This window comes from Triticum dicoccoides, chromosome 6B (genome assembly GCF_002162155.2).
Source record: "Triticum dicoccoides isolate Atlit2015 ecotype Zavitan chromosome 6B, WEW_v2.0, whole genome shotgun sequence".
Classification (NCBI taxonomy): Eukaryota; Viridiplantae; Streptophyta; class Magnoliopsida; order Poales; family Poaceae; genus Triticum; species Triticum dicoccoides.
In genome coordinates this window covers 244,052,822-244,063,023 of record NC_041391.1, presented here as the reverse complement: position 1 = coordinate 244,063,023, position 10,202 = coordinate 244,052,822, and the positions used below count along the sequence as shown (strand labels likewise).

Sequence of the window (10,202 nt, the reverse complement as noted above, 5' to 3'; positions counted from 1 at the left end):
ATGTTGGATACGCATCAGTTTAGAATCAGCCAAAACACAAGTTCAGTATCAACACACCACAAGATCAGCTACAGTTACCTTGAAATGAACGGAAAGAACAGAAGACCACACCATGTAATTTGGACATTTGGTATAGTCCAAACTCTGACCAGAACCTGCTACCCATACTCCTGTGCACTGACGACTCCGGTGAAGTGGAGCTGACGGAGGCGGGGTTCACGAGCAGTGACTGGGCGCGCCTGGATTTGGCCGCTGAGGGTGATCCACGCTGGGGCTCGTGGTGGAGAGAACCAGTGGAGCATAGAAACTAATATATTGGACCCATGCCCCGGAGGCCCAGAACATCAGAAGAATTTGGATCTGGTGCATAATAAATTTGCATTGACAAGGCCTAGATCTATATTGGGGCCTGCTCACATATCCACAAATTCAGACTCCAAAACTAAAAGAAAATAATAGAATGTTAAATTTGACATCTCAGTTTTTAGCATCACTTCTAAAGTATGTGTTGGCCACACTTGCTTTACATAGTACTGCAAGATTTTTATTAAAAAAATGTACTACAAGATTTGTGAACATGAGGTCATAGAGAAGTTGTATTGAGAGTGTGGACTAGAGCGGCCAGACGAGGATGTAGCAGCACACACACACCACCAGATAAGTTCTTCTCTCTCCGTAACACATGTATACATACACACATCTCCAACTACAAGGAAGGATAGATGAGGTATTCCCCTCTATAAAGAAAGATAATATCATTTAGTTAACTAAACGCTCTTATATTTCTTTACGGAAGGAGTAATTGATAAGAAAAAAAAGGTATGCTAGAACGTAAACCTGGAAAGGGAAAAACAAGAACAAGAGATAAATCTTGAAGGCAAGAGCTCCATGATGGCGTATACTTAAGTTGTTTTTATTTATTTTTTTGAAGCGATGTTTTTCTGATATTTGAACTGATGTATTCTTTTGTAGTTGAACTAGTTTTTTCTGTCGACGAAGGGAAAAATGACACAAGCAAGCAGAACCATGCTTTTTAACCTCCTTTAGTGCTTTTTTTGGGAGGAACTGAATCCAACAAAACAAGTGCAGAGCATTTTTCAAAAGCATCTATGTGCCACAAACCAAAACAACAATGTAAAGCTATGAAAATCCCATCTTATACCTGTGAACCACCATGAGATACAAAACCAGCAGCAATCAAAACCACTGATCTTCATTTGTTTTTGTTTATTATGAACTGATGTCCGAACTGTATAGGTTGATGCATATATAAAATACATATGAGTGTGTTTTGATGATACAATACATGTTGAACTGATAGACTAGATCAAATTTGGAAATTTTCACAACCAGAAAAAGTGATTTTTTTTGTAACTTTATGCTGCACAAAGTATGTTCGCCGGCAACATCTGCATCACAAAGAAATTGAAGCAGTAGTAAACATGAACATGGATAGTGAGAGAGAGAGAGAGAGCTCACGAGGGAGAAGATTACAATCCTTGCATCAACGAGTGAAAGCACCTTGGTGGAAGAAAGTTGAAGCCGACAACCATGTACTGCTGCTCGCGACGAACTCGACCTCCCTGATGCCATGGGGTTGGACTGAACACATCTCGACTGTGCATGTAGAGACTACAATATACACATCCATTGATCAGATTGCAACACATAGTTACAATTACATTTAGGTGATATCTCTGTACTTACAAAGTTATTGAAGGTGAACTATAGCAAATGTTTATAGCCCAATTGTCCATATAAAGATTATCTCTGTACTTACAAAGTTATCACAAATTCTCTAGTGGACTTATCATTATTGTCAAAAATAATCAACATGAATGATCTCCACCAGTCACCAATTTACTCAAACCATTCACACTCATCTGAGCTTTCCATTCAAGATTTCCTATCCTATCTTCTTCTAAACAAATTGAGAACTTGAACCACATTTTTTTGGAAGCTATACTAAAATGCTAGCACATATACTACTTTACAGTAAATAGCTTTCAAACAAAACATAATTGAAAGTTGCAAGAATTTGAATAGGAGGCAGCCCAACTCAGATGCATGCACAAGGTTAGTCAGAGCATTAGAACAAGAGCAGTCAGCTGCAAGCATAAGGTCAACCAGAGCATCAGAATAAGTACAGTCAGCTTCAAACAAATTTGAGATATTGAGGGAGTATAGGGGGATGCCGGACCTGGAACAGGAGCTAACAGCCAAACCGAATATAGGGGCGGAGCACGAGGGGTGGCCTGCACGTGATTCATTGAGCGACCGGAGGTGGAGCTTGAAGTTGGACTGCAAAACCATGGAAAAGCTCGATTCCGCCAAGCACGGACAGGTGAGCGAAGCCGAGAGCGGACGGTCGGTGACGGGACTCGAGCTCCCCCGGTGCGAGGCATGTCATGCTACAGCAGGTAGGAGGCAGTGGTCGCAGTGCCTCCCTCGAAAATGGTCGACGCGCAAGATTCAGGCCACGTGCTGGGCCTCGAGTGCCTCACGCCGCAGGGCAAGGTGGCCAGAGGCGCGGCCGCCGGGGGAAGGTGGTAGGTGGCAGCGCGGCGGTCGGAGGAAGGTGGGCTGGGCACGAGGGTACTCGGGGTCAGGGTGGGTTGACCCGATCCAGATTTAGTGGGGGTGGCCAGGAGGGAGTTTTTTCTTTTTCATTTTTTGTTCGCGTACCGGTTCAGGAAAAGCGCAGCCCGTCCTATATAGGGTGGCAGGGTAACAGAATATTATTCTGTTACCGGTAACAAAATAGTCCAGCCCTACACACACACACACACACACACACACACACACACACACACACACACACACACATCTTTTTGTAATTTTTTTGTCGAAACAGGGCGTGTAATATATCGTTGGAAAGCTCTTGACAACCATATTTCAAGTATATTGAACGTTTTTTCAAAATCATTATGGTTTAAGAGAAGTTTTGAAAAAACCATTTTTTTTCAAAACCGAAAACGTGAATCGTATTTTGGACACAGTTTTCAAACCGTTTCTCAGAATTGAGCAAATAAGATGGCGTTGAAAAGCTGGTGAAAATCCGTATCTTCCATATATGTATTGTTTTTTCTAATTCTATATGATTTAAAAGTAATTTAAAAAAAGGTGAAATTCTGGGCGAAAAGTATTTTCGCGATTTTTTGCAAACGGTTTGTCGGATTGACGCAAATGATACGGCGTTGGAAAGCTATGGAAAATGCACAACTTTTTCGTAGAGAAAGGTTTTTCTAATTCCTTACGGTTTAAAAACGAATTCGAATACGGTCAAATTTGATTTTGAACGCGTTTTTTTAGAAGTTTGTCGAAATATGGCAAATAATATACCGTTGGATAGCTATCGAAAATGCGAAACTTAGTCGTGTTGAACGTTTTTTCTACTTCGCAACCGTTTAAGAGTAATTTTAAATACGGCATGACAGATCATGCTGTTTTCTTGTCTGAAAAACAGAGTAGTCGTACTGATATATGTGTATGTTTGTACTGATCTATTTTTTGTATAGTAATTTTGAATGGTTCTGAAAAATGGTACTTGTACTGATGCCTGCATGGGTTTGTACTAAGTGTGTTTTCACTAACTAGACTTTGCTCTGTTTTTTGGGTAATATTTTTCTCGTAAGTTTTCAACGGTGTACTGTATCGTCGCCCCTATACTTGTATGGTTTGTAGCATCGAACTGAATGATATTTTTATTCGAAAAGAAAATGTGTTTCTTTTGTTTCTTTTTTTTTGAACTCAACATTTTTGTGACAACGTTGTTCTGAACTTCTCTCATTTTACGACTTGTACTCAGGTGCTTACTAAGAAGGATTTTCATGAGGTTTCTTTTTTTGCTTGAATTTTTACAATTTGAATTTCTGCCATTTATTTTATTCCTAACGGACCGCCGTTTTTAACTCGTATTGAGGTACTTACTACTCCCGAACTGGGGTGGCTGTCGTTGAACTGAATGACATTTTTTTTTCAAAAAGAAAAGTTTTGTGTGTCTTTTTTTAACTCAACATTTTTTGCAACGGTGCTTTGGACTTCTCTCAATTTACTACTTGAACTTTTTACCATTTGATTTTCCGTGGGTTTCTTTTTGTTTGAGCTTTTTTCCCAACCTCGTCTGGATGTCATGTTGAACTTACAACTTTTTTTAATCAATGCCAAAGCTAGCAAATAGTAGGACATTCACCCAACTTTTTTAACCCAAACTGATTATTCTCTTTAATTTGAACTGATCATTCATTTTTTAGAATTCAATCTAATCATGGCTTTTACTTCAAACTGATTTTTAATTCAAACTAACCATTTTTTTCATTTTGAACTGATCATTGTTTTTAATTTGTACTGATTAATTGTTTTTTATGTAAACATTTCTTTCATTCTTGCATGCACAGCAAACGGTCATGCATACCTTCTTTGAAGAAGTAACAATCATATCATCATAGACAGGAAATTTTCCGCATATATTATAGATGTACATGAATGACGTATACACCACAACAGCTGCACATTTTCATAGATGAATGACATATACACCACACCGACTGCACATTTTCATATTATCCATAGCACCCACCGCAACACAAAAATCGCAGGCCTATTTTCTGCACAGCAAATGTTTAACCACACCCACATGACAATAATAATAATCATCAGAAAATAAAGTGCTTTCGCACAAGGGTACAAAAAAATTTCCACTAGTGCAAAGCTTGACCCGGCCAAACACTATTGTTCTCTAACACACATAGGAACTTATAGCAATTGGTCATTTGAACCACGAGCAATAGAAATAAGAAATGTGTACACGGATACAACTTTGCATCATCAAAACCTAGAGTTAGAAGACATTTACAAATGATGAGGTTTCTCGATGGAACAATACGCATATGATGCGCATGTAGCAGCAGACAATCTGGTTTCAGTGTGCATTAAAAAATCTTCACAATAAAACTTCACTGAGAAGACAAAGGCTACATTTCCTGTATGTGCAATAGCAATTAACAAAGAATTAATCTGCATGAACAATGACAAGCCTGAAGCTCATCAATACTAGAGTTGTGCATGGATAGGCTCGACGGTGAGTGCACGGGGGCGGTGGAAGAACAGATAGGACCTCCGGCGATGCCCGGAGCTGGCACGAGGCGCATCGGCCTTCTTTGACCGATACTCCGTTGGCTTATGCAAGAAGTAGAACTTCCTGGCCTTCCAAACTAGTACTGGAGACGAGTACCAAAGAACAACATGCATCAGTATTTAGAAGGCATACAAGGGCTACACACTACCGTGAGGTACCAAAAACACAATAGTTTGTGCATCTTTTAACACAATGACATTTTATGGAACTGCTTCAGTAATACATCTATACTGTCCAGAACAACAAATTAACCAAAAAAACTAATTTATGAAGGAAACAATTCCTGAAATTTGGTTTGAGCTTGGTTTGTTGAGATTTTTGAACTCGTGCAGCAGTAATACCTGAACTTGCATGGCACACTCTTTATTCAGTTGAGAGCGTCTCATATTTTGTAGAATATACTACATGTAAAGAGGAAGGGGGAGACCAGACCTCGTCGTTGCGTCGTTGAACGGCCTCGGCTGTCGGTAGTGAACGGACTATGGTGCCGGTGGTGAACGGCCTATCCGCTGCGGGAATGGGGGGATGTGGCACAGCCTGCAGAAGCAGGAGGTGGTGACCTGCAGAAGGAAGAGGCTACGACCTGACGGCGGAAGAGAACTGAAGAAATAAATATTGGGGCCTGCTCATATATCCACAAATTCAGACACCAAAACTAAAAGAAAATAAAAGAACAGAAATAATAGAATGTTAAATTTGACATCTCAGTTTTTAGCATCACTTATATACCTTTTGTTTTTTCACTCCTGTCTAATCTTCAACAATTTACTCAAACCATTCACACTAATATGAGCTTTCCATTCAAGACTTCCTGTCCTATCTTCTTCTAGACAATCTGAGAACTTGAACCACATTTTATTTTGGAAGCTGTACTGAAATCCTAGCACATATACTACTTTACAGCAAGTAGCTTTAGAACAAAACATAATTGAAACTTGCAAGCATTTGAATAGGAGGAAGTCCAACTCAGCTGCAAGCATAAGGTCAACCAGAGTATCAGAATAAGTACACTCAGCTGCAAGCATAAGGTCAACCAGAGCATCAGAATAAGTCCTACTGGGCTGCAAGCATAAGGTCAACCAGAACAATTGGGGGAAGACACCTTATGTTCAAATAAATGCTCAGCACAAAATAGAATTTCAGCGGTGTTTTTTTCCGCTTTTCAGACATTTTAACACAAACACCTTGCTGGCATAAAATCTCTATAGAGCATGTCAGTAGCAGGTTTATCGTTGGCCATCCCCGTACTGTCTCTACTGATTCTCCCTTCCTACCCAACCAAATCACATCAAACTGCAGACGTGCCATGTTGACACCGAACCAGGGATACAGGAGCTGGAGCAAGAGCCCCATATGTTATTTTAAATGCCGATGGAAGGAATTGAGAGCTCCTATTGTAGATGATCATTTGCAAAACAAGAGCTCCTTTTTACAGAGCGCCTATCTTTGAGTGAACGGCAGCGGGGCAACTAGTTGGACTAGCAAGGTGCCGATGCGTTTACCACGGGGCAATATTCTTTTTCTTGCTCAATATTTCTTTCTTTTTTAACTCGCCACCCTTCAAGTCTGAACGGATGCAAATCCTTTCTTTTCTCTACTAGTCTGTTATAATTTTTTCTATGTATTAAGCTAACATATTATATTAAACCAAACTGTATTTTTAACGCACATATTTGAATTGTTTTTGTATGTCTTTTTATGTACTGATGCTAGATATACATGGTTAACTTCTATACCACCTACAGAGCATCAGTTTTTGCTATGAGAAAACACAATTCATCTTTCCCTTTTAGCTATATATCACATCTTTGAACAAGCATCTTGAACTTCTGCTAAGCATAACATCAGCACATCTAAATGCCTAGGTAAATGTCACACCCTGATTTTCATGGCACAACACTTAAGATGATATATCATGATAAAGTGTGGTTTGACAAAAACATTTGCAATATTTGACTTTTTATTTGAGTTGGTTTTCTCTATGTGTTTTCAAGTGCTCTTTAAAGTCAACACAACTCAACCTTCTATACTTCATCTCCTTGCCCCAAGATTCTGCCCAATGATCATGCCATGTGTATAGAGCAACATAGTATTTTATTACAAAAATAATTTGGCCAAAAAGTATTTTCAAAAATTAGTTTTCCAAAAACCCCTGAATTGAGGTTTGCACTGCAAGTACTTGATTTGGGGTATGAAAAATATTTCAAAGAGTATATTTGAAACCTATTAGATATAGGATTCCCAAAGACCACAAAAATGTAATTTTAAAAGTTATTTTCCTATTTTATTTAAAAGCTTTTTCTTAAGGCCAGAAATGGCCTTTAATAGGGAAAAATTATTTTATGGCTTTAAAAATATTTGTGAAAATTTAGGGAAACTCAGTGGACATATATTGTCCGTATATAAGAGTTTCAACACATGGTCATGTTCAAAATATTGGTCAAACACCTCAAAAACCCTTTCTGGATATTTCAAGCTTTTGAAATATTTACAAAGGAAATATTATCTAAAAATTCCAAGAAAATTCTAGCATGTCAAATATGACATGTTGGATGATCTTGCCAACCCTCATGTCTTGGAGAGCAATATAACATCATCAAATCCCCTCAAAACCATTTCTGTCTATTTTGAAGTTTCAGGAACTTTACATTGCCAAACATCTCCAAATGTTATCAAACCTTGTGAAAATTCTCAAATGGTCTAATCATTAATCTAGACCAAATGGCACAAGTTGGAGAAAATGTTATACTGATCAAAGTGCCCCAAAACCCTTCCTGTCCAGAACCAAATTTGAACAACTCTACATTAGCAACTTTCTCCTTTTGACCTCAACTTTTGTGGGCATGTTTATAACCTCAAATGATGACACTACACCAGGTGGTGCATCAAGGAGAAATGAGTTGCTCAACTAGATCTACACAAGTTCATTTCTGCTAATTTTTAGGGTTTACAAAAGTTGCATTGGCAACTTTTCCCGAATGAACTCAATCTTGGTGGAACCTCTTAGTTTCTCATGCCATTTGACCCTGTTAAGCCCCATGACAGGAGGAGTTCATATTCTTGCTCAAACCAGCAACAGCCACCTTCTGCCATTTTACTAAAACCCCTGTTTTGACCACTTCCACTCTTCTCCATGGCCTCAACTTTTTACCACAGCCCCTCAGAGTCCCCCTGCAACTCCAGTAACTCTTCCCTGGCCTCAACTCAATGACTGAAGGGTGAAACATCCCCATTTACCCTTCTGGACAACAGCATTCTTCTCGTTTCTCACCTCCCCCCTCACTCCAGTGGCTACCCAGGGCATCCAATGCCCCTCCCCCATTCTTTACTTCCCCCTAGAGCTACCAGACATATTTGGCCGCACCCACATTGCATAGAAAATGGCCATGCCGGCCATTTGGGTGCTCTGGAGCACGCTACAGTGCGCTCCCGCACTGTAGCCGCCCCCTGCCAGGCACCTCCGGCCACCTCAGCTCTCCCCCTCACGCCCGCCGATGCTCCTCGACGTCCTCAACACGCCACAGCATGGTCCTCTCCCTCCTCTCACCTCAGCTCGCACGCGCGCCGGCCGCTTGAGAGCTCCAATGAGCGGCCTCACACGCGCGGCGTCTCTGACCCCTCCCCGCTCTCTCCCTTAGCTCCCCTCGGCGTAGTCCACACCCAGAAACACCCCAGACACGGCGCCAGATCCTCCCGAGCCCTGTGGCAATGAGCAGGAGCTCGCTGGCGCACGGGTCCACGGCACCCCACCGTTCGCCTATTTAAGGGCCTCCCCGAGCTCTCCTCTCCTCACCACTCGCTCTCTGCACCACCAAGCCATCCCCCTGCACCCCCGGTTTCTCTCCAGAGCCGCCCGTGCTCGAGATCGAGATCGAGCTCCGCCGCTTCGGCTCGCCGGAGTTCGCGAGGTACAGGCCGTCCCCGGCCCTCTTTCCTCTCAATCTGGAACCCCTGCAGCTCTCTGATCTTTTCCCCCTTGTTTCCCCTCTCTGTAGCCGCCGGAAACGGCCGGAACCGCCGCCGGCCGAAGCCCCTCCGCCAGGTGACCTCGTCGCCGGCGAACCAGGCCACCCCGGCGACCGCAACCACCTCCACCCAAACGGCGACTCGACGCTGAGTCCAGTCGTACCATCGCCCGACCTCGCCATGCCCTGCATCGACGCCGGTGAGCTCGCCGGCCCTCTGTCGCGGGGTTAGGGATGACAGGCGGGCCCCGCCTGTCAGCCTCTCCCCTCCATCCCCCCTCTGTCTTGCTGACGCCTAGGCCCCGCCTGTCAGGTTTAAACCTGGCGCGCGCGCGTGCACCAGTGCGCTGGGCCGCCTCTCTGGCTGGGCCTGCTGCGCTGCGGCTACTCTGGCCCAGCAGGCACAGAGCCTTTTTCCTTTTTCTTTTTCTGTCAGCTTTCCAAAAATTCCACAGGATACAATATTTATCTAAATGGAATAATTCCAACTCCTAAAATCTTAAAATAATTCCACCTATTTATTGATGTAACCTTCATTCACATCCATCACACTTTTCTGTACTGTTCAAATTTAAATTCAAATTTGAGCATTTAAATCCTCCTTTGAAAATCTATTTCCACTGTTCCTCAACTCCAAATCGAAAACTAGGAATTTTCCCATTCCTAGATTTCCCCTTAGTATTTATCAAAAATAAGTTGACATTTTTCTGAGCACTTTGATTTTTCTATTACCTTATTTTCCCGTCATTTCTTTTGCGACGAATAGATCTCGTATTTGACGAAGTAGTTGGATAAGAAGAAGGAGAAGGACTTGAAGACTTTGAAGACCAAGGCAAGCAGCCCTTTGACCATGTCTATAAAACCCTTTTTATGCATGTCATATAGCACCATATTGTTGTTGCAACAGAATCATGATGATGTGGTAACTATTTTGATGGGTTGCCACCGTACTTCCTCGTTGATACTTGCATTGTGAATGACCAGACCTTCTTATGAGGGTTATGCCGGTGGGGCTAGATAGGATGCTAAAGTAGATGCTACGCAAAAGGGACGGGTATATGCATGATGAAGGAGGCAAAGTATTTTCAAAAGACTTTTTC

General features: G+C 41.9%; 1 long non-coding RNA gene across 1 annotated transcript; it reads right to left on the bottom strand.

Moving 5' to 3' along the window:
* Positions 1–4,982: 4,982 nt before the first annotated feature.
* On the bottom strand, positions 4,983–5,928 carry LOC119326774. Its single transcript, XR_005158160.1, has 2 exons — positions 5,570–5,928; positions 4,983–5,219 (listed from the first exon to the last, which is right to left on the bottom strand). It is a non-coding gene; the product is annotated as an uncharacterized LOC119326774 (long non-coding RNA).
* Positions 5,929–10,202: the final 4,274 nt, after the last annotated feature.